Below are 7,545 nucleotides of genomic sequence, written 5' to 3'. Positions count from 1 at the left end.
GAATTGTTAAGTTTTGAAGAATTAAAATTGCATGACATTATTGAGCATAATGGTTTTCAAAAATGAAGATGTGATTTTCTTTCAAAAGGGCATAGCATAACATGTACATTTCATCTCTTAAGACTTGTATAAAATGTATATACTTTGTTAAGGATTTCCTACTAGACTTTATGCTCACCCCACGAGATTTTTGTGCAGGAAAAGATGTGGTGATGCCGCCTTACTAGAGGCGAGAAAATGTGTGTTGAGAGTACGAGACTCTCATTTTGCTGTGACTCTATGTGTAAGCTAAGGACTGTATGTGTGTGGGTTTGAATGATTTTTTTTGTATAACCAGGCTCAAACCTTGGAAACTTGTAAACCCATTGGGGGTATTTATTTGTTTATTTACTTGTTGTTGGATTAATGTATTGTTGCATGAAGAACTATTGTATCATGTAATGTAAGTTTGAAGATTTATATTCGGTTTTCCTTGAAAGAGCCATGATTGTTGTATTATCATTTGGGCTAGAAATTTGGAGCGTTACAACTTGGTATCAGAGCTACCGGGTTTGAGTACTTGGAGCTCGTAGGAAGTGGTTGTTTAACCACAATGAGGTCATCTAGCATAATGTTATGGATTTTGTGACTCTGTGATAACATGTTTATGTGACTAAATGGGTATGGGATTAGACTTTTGGGATGTTGTTTGCACTTGTTAAATTTCTTGAGGTCTCATTAGAAAGGTACTTGATCAATACTTGTTCTACTAAGAGTTCTTGATTTTTCGTGGGACGGATTTCATCATAAAAGAATCATCCATATGTGTTTACATGACTAAGTGCTTATGTGAAGTGAAATTGAATTGTGTATATGGTAAATAAATATATGGAATTGTTGTAGTCGAACGTGTGAGTCAAGTTACAAGCACATATGAGTTAATGTGCTAAATTATTTCTCTTGTGTCCTTTATTAGGATGTTAGGAAGGGGTCAAGTCCGTGGTGGTAGAGGCAGGAGGCGTGGTAGGGCTCGCCGAGGTGTGCATGAGGTACCGGTCCAATGGGTTCCGGTGCAAGAAGAAGGGTTTGACCAAGCTAATATGGCCGAGCAGGTGGGACAAGCGAGTCAAACTGCAATGGGGGCCCTAGCTCGAGAAATGACAGGAGCTTTAAGAGAGTCTATGAACTTGTTAAGGGTAGAGAATCAAGCCAAAGAGAACACCGCGGAGTCAAGGGCGAGTTTCCTTACTAGAGAGTTCTTGGGGGCCAAACCGGATGAGTTCCATAGCGGCCCCGAGCCCAAGAAAGCGGATGAGTGGCTTGAACAAACTTTGAAGACATTTGAGATACTTCACATCGAAGATAGTGAACTAAGAGTGACTCTAGCGAGTTATTACCTTAAGGGAGACACGGATCAATGGTGGAAATATGGCAAGGGTAGAGTGGAGCCGACATGGGAAGCCTTTGCGGTTGCTTTCCAAGATAAGTACATACCTCCCACTACTAGGGAGAGATTGAGGCAAGCGTTTAAAGATCTCAAACAACTCGACATGCCTGTGGCCGAGTTTGAGGCAGTCTTCTCAAGTTTGTCCAGATTTGCAGCAGAGTTGGTGGCAACGGAAGAGCACCGTTGCATTGAATTTAAAAAGAAATTGAAAACAAAAATTATGTTCAAGCTTATCGGAAATATGATTCGAGAATATGACCGTCTTGTGGAGACGATGACATACGTAGAAATTTCCATACAAGCCGAGAAGGAAAGGCTTTGGAGTTCGAGGTTTAGGGGCCAAGAGTCTCAAATAGACTATAGGCAGAATAAGAAGAGCAGGAACACCTATCCATCCCAGTCCCAACCACAGTAGTCTAGATCCACTTTTCCTTTGCCTAGTGCGGGTCCGGGAAAAAGTGCATCGAGTAGCTTCTCGTGTTTCAAGTGTGGCCAACTGGGTCACAAAGCCTTCTTATGCCCGCAGAAGGGAGGAGGGCAGTTAATGTTACCACCACCTAATCGATCTCAAAGTCAGTCTCAGTCTCAGAATAAAGGTTAAGGGTTTAATTGTTATTAGTGTGGTTAGCCGGGGCATATGAAGAGAACTTGCCCACAGTTGGGAGGTGCATCTAGCGCATCAGGGTCGAGGTAGACTTAGAGCCACCAGCAGGCTCAATCAGTCCAAGCATCGCGCGTTAATCAGGGAGCCATTTCGGCTCAGTCAGTACAACAGGCCTATGCTCCGAGAGGGCAGCAAGTTAATCAAGGGCCACAAGGGCGTGTGTATGTTGTTACCGTGCCAGAGCAGTTGCCAAAATCCTCAATTGTGAGAGGTATTTTTGTTGTGTGTAATTCTTTGACTAATGTATTAATAGACATCGGTGCGTCTCATTCATTTATATTTACTGCATTTGCTTCTGCATTGGGGTTAGAAGTAGCACAGTTAGTGCCTCCACTCAGAGTATAGTCACCTGTTGGGGGTACAGTTGATTTAGATCAGGATTGTCACGATTGTGAAATAGAACTTGCCAGGCATCGACTTCTGTTTGCTTTTGTGTTGCTAGATATGTCGAGTTTTGATGTCATTTTAGGCATGGACTGGTTGTATTCTTATCAAGCTGTGATTGATTGTTACCGTTAGAGAGTTACGGTGTGCACTTCAGGTGGTGATCGTTTCTATTTTCAGGGGAACCGAGTTGATAGAGGCTTGTCGCCAGTTGTTGACCCTCGTAGTAGGAGCAAGCTTAGTGGCCTTCTTGCAACTCTCTTGGATAGTGAGAGTGACGGGGCTCGTGTTGAGTTACCAAAGGTAGTTTGTGAATACCCGGATGTCTTTCCAGAAGATCTTACTAGTTTACCACCTCACCGGGAGATTGAGTTCTCCATTGAATTAGTGTCTGGCACGGCATCGATTTCCATGTCACTGTATAGATTTGCACCCGCCGAATTGCATGAGTTAAATATTCAACTCCAAGAACTTTTAGACAAGAGCTTCATTCGCCCTAGTACATCACCTTGGGGAGCGCCGACTCTCTTTGCAAAGAAGAAGGGTGGGTCATTGCGGTTGTGTATTGATTACCGCAAATTGAATAGAGTTACAGTTAAGAACAAGTATCCTCTACCCCAGAATAGATGATTTGTTTGACCAACTTAGAGAGTCACGTTGCTTCTCAAAAATACCATCAGTTGATAGTTCGGGAGGAGGACATTCAGAAGACAGCCTTTCGTACTCGTTATGGCCACTATGAATTCCTTGTAATGCCTTTTCGGTTGACCAATGCACCATCCTCCTTTATGGATTTGATGAACAGAATTTTTCGAGAATACTTGGACCATTTTGTGGTCGTGATTTATTCAACCTCTAAAGAGGAACACGAGACTCACTTGCGGGTAGTGCTGGGTTTACTTAGTTAGCACCAATTGTATGCCAAATTTGAAAAATGAGAGTTTTGGTTAACAGATGTGAAGTTTTTGGGGCATATAGGGTGTGTTTGATTGGACGGACTGGAAAATGGGGGATTAGAATCCATCGGACTTGAGTCCTGGGACTGTGAATCCCCCGGACTATTTGGTCGGATTGGATATGTATCCTGTGTTTGTTTTTTCATGGGATTAGATGTCTGGATAGGACTATTTTCAGTGAATCCAACGTTTGGTTGGACGGACTGGATAGGATAAATGAACAAAAGACTATTTTACCCTTTTTCAATTATTTACTAAGTAATAGCAATATTAAACATATCTTTAATATTTTAATTATTTTTAGTAAACATTAAACATACTAATGGTTAAATTTTGTTTAAAGATATTTAAACATACTAATATTGATAAAACATTGACTGGTACAGATTATTTTTATTTAAACAAATAAAAATTTATTGTTGAAATTAAACATACTAATGGTTAAATGTTTAAATTTTTATTTAAACAATTAAAATTGAAATTATTTTGATGTACAGATTATGTTTAAACAATTAACAATTAACAATTAAATAAATGTTGATGTACAGATTATGTTTAAACAATTAACAAATGTTGATGTAATTAACAATTAACAAATGTAGATGTAATCAAATGTTGACGTATTAAAACATAATTTAATAGATGTTAAATAAATATACATGTTGATGTACAGATGTTGAAATAATTTAATAAACATGTTGATGTACAAATGTTTAAATGTTTAAATAAAACATAATTTAAATAAATGAAATTATTTATTGTTGAAATTAAACATTTAATTGTTTAAATAAAACATCTATTAAAACATCTATTAAATTTAAATAATGAAATTAAATAAAACATAAACAAAATATCTATAAAAAATTCTTTTAAAAAATTAAATAAATAAAACATTAATAAAAAGTTAAATAAAATTATTTTATTTTTAAATTGAGACATTTAAATTTTATTAAATATAATACATAATTAAATAATAGATGGTCAAAATTGTCATTTTTGCATCTAATCCAAACAGTGATTTGTCCCCCCAAAACAATCCCCCCCCCCCCCAAGGACAGGATAGTCCCCCATATGGGGGACATGGAGTCCGACCGGACATGGAGTCCGCCGGACTAAAAAAAAATCAAACGACGGATAAGGAGGGAGGCCGGACATGGAGTCCAAATAGTGGATAGTCCCCCCCTTATCCCCCCAATCAAACACACACAGAGAGTGACTGTGGATTCCTCAAAGATAGATGCCGTACAGGAGTGGAACAACCAAAGAATATTTTTGAAATCCGGAGTTTCTTGGGATTAGCGGGGTATTATCGACATTTTGTAAAGGACTTCTCTAGACTAGCTGCACCTTTGACTAAGTTGACTAGAAAGGGTATCAAATTTGTATGGAGTGAGGCTTGTGAAAAGTCATTCCAAGAGGTTAAGAGTAGATTGACTACCGCACCAGTTTTGATAATTCTGGAAAGGGGTTTGAATTGCACTGCCTATTATGATGCATCCGGAGCTGAACTTGGTTGTGTCTTGATGCAAAAGGGAAAAGTTGTGGCCTACGGTTCACGACAATTGAAAACTCGTGAGAAAAATTACCCCAGCCATGATCTAGAATTAGTAACGGTGCTTTTTGCTTTGAAAATTTGGAGGCATTACTTGTATGGTGAGAAGTTTGAAGTCTTCTCCGATCATAAGAGTCTAAAGTATTTGTTTTCTCTAAATGACTTGAATTTACGACAATGAAGGTGGATGGAATTTATGAAGGATTATGACTTTGAGTTACACTATCATCCAAGGAAGGCCATTGTGGTGGCCGATGCTTTGAGTCGAAAATTTGTGAGTAGTTTGGTAAGTGTGGCCATTCGGGAATAGGATATGCTAGATGTTATTGGCAAGTTTGATTTGCACTTGACTGAGTCTAGAGAGAGTGCTACCTTGTTTACTTTGAATGCTCAACCTGCCTTGGTTAGTAAGGTCATAGAGGCACAATGAGAAGACCGTGATGTGGAATCAATCCGTGTTAAGATTTCCAATGGGAAGGAAGAGAAAGGTTTGAACGTACACTTGGATATGAGTGTACGTTACCAAGACCGTTTGTTTGTACCAGAATCTTGTAGAGAGGAAGTACTTCAGGAGTTCTATCACTCACACCTTGCAGTACACCTGGGAGGCACTAAAATGTATCATGATCTTAGTCGTCAATTTTGGTGGAGGGGTATGAAACAGGATGTCACTTTATTTGTATCGAAGTGCCTTACTTGTCAACAAGTGAAGGCCGAACACCAAAGACCAGCGAGTTTGTTACAATCCTTACCGATAGCCGAGTGGAAATGGGAGCATGTTACCATGGATTTTGTAGTTAGGCTTCCTAGAACACAATGAGGCAATGACGCCGTTTGGGTGACTGTTGATAGGTTGACTAAGTCTACCCATTTCATTTCGATATGCACTAGCGACTCAGTTGAACGCTTGGCAGAGTTGTACATTAGAGAGATAGTTCGACTTCATGGAGTCCCTGTGACTATTGTGTCAGATAGGGATCCTCGTTTTACTGCCCGGTTATAACAAAGCCTTCAAAAGGCGTTGAGAACTAAATTGACTCTTAGCATCGCTTATCATCCTCAAACCGATGGATAGTCGGAATGTACCATTCAAATTTTGAAGGACATGCTTAGAGCTTGTGTCATTGATTTTAAAGGGCCTTGAGAAAAGCACATACATTGATTGAGTTTGCTTATAACAATAGTTACCAAGCTAGTATTGGGATGGTACCATTTGAGGCCTTGTATGGCCGACCTTGTAGATCACCGGTTTGTTGGGCCGAAGTGGGTGATGCACCGTTACTAGGTCCGGAAATTGTTAGAGAGACAACCGAAAAAGTTATTCTCATTCGGAAGAGGTTAGCTATGGCCCAAAGCCAACAAAAGAGTTATGCCGATAAGAGAAGACGACCTTTATCTTTTGAAGTTGGTGACCATGTGTTTCTAAAAATCTCACCAAGGCGGGATTTGATGAGATTTGGCAGGAGTGGCAAATTATCTCAAAGGTTCATTGGGCCTTTTGAGATCTTAGAGCAAATTTGGGAAGTGGCATACCGGTTAGCTTTATCGCCACAACTTTTGGGAGTTCACAACATATTTCATGTATCTATGCTTAGGAAGTATGAACCTGACGCTTCTCATGCTCTTGATTGGGTTGACTTGGAGGTAGATGAGGATGTCCCTTACGAAGAACAACCGGTTCAAATATTAGATACTCGGGAGCAAGTGCTACGGGGCAAAACTATACCGTTGGTAAAGGTGTTGTGGAGACACCATGGGGTTGAAGAAGCGAAGTGGAAACGGGAGGCGGAAGTCCGCTCCAAATAACCAGATTTGTTTGAAAATGTTTAAGTTGCTTTTCTTTGTAATATTCCCTAATGTTGAGAGAGACGTATTTAAAGTTGTTAACCACATGTTGATATGTGCATTGTTGTTTTAAGCATAAAGTTGTTGAGAGTAGCCATTACTTTTTAGGAAATTTCATATTTATGAGTATTTGGGAGGTTGTTATTAACGAGATAACCATGGTGGAAATGGTGAAATTTAGTTGAGAGTTAGTATTGTGATTTGAAAATGAAATAGCGTGATTTTAATCGCTAAAAACCCTTTGTTTTGGTAGTTAAATTTGAAATTTGGGGAACAAAATTCTTTAAGGGAGGAAGGTTGTAGCGATCTCGATTTCGACCCTTCTTTCATATTTTGCCAATTCGACTGGGCAGGTCGGGGATCGAGCTACCCGGTTAGCTCGCGGGGGTGCAGGGGGCAGTGCCCCTTGGTGGGTCTGAGGGCAGCGCCCCCGAAGCAAAAATGCAAAATGCATTCGAAGTTGCTTGTCTGCTAGAGCGACCGTTTATGCGCTCAAGCAGAGAATGTTTGGTTCCAGAAGTTTGACCTATCTACAAAAGTACTGGAAAAGTGTATTCGACGCTCAAGCGGGGCTTTCCGTGCTCGAGCGAACCATGTTATATCAGTTCATGAATATGATATTTCAAATCACTTTTGTATATCTCTCTCTCTAAAAACATTTCCTCTCCCTTCTCTCTACATTTCCCTATGCCAAATTGGATCAAAACCTTGATTTCTC

Source organism: Camellia sinensis, chromosome 3 (genome assembly GCF_055761805.1).
Source record: "Camellia sinensis isolate YWXY chromosome 3, ASM5576180v1, whole genome shotgun sequence".
NCBI classification, from domain to species: domain Eukaryota; kingdom Viridiplantae; phylum Streptophyta; class Magnoliopsida; order Ericales; family Theaceae; genus Camellia; species Camellia sinensis.
This window is presented reverse-complemented; position numbering follows the sequence as displayed.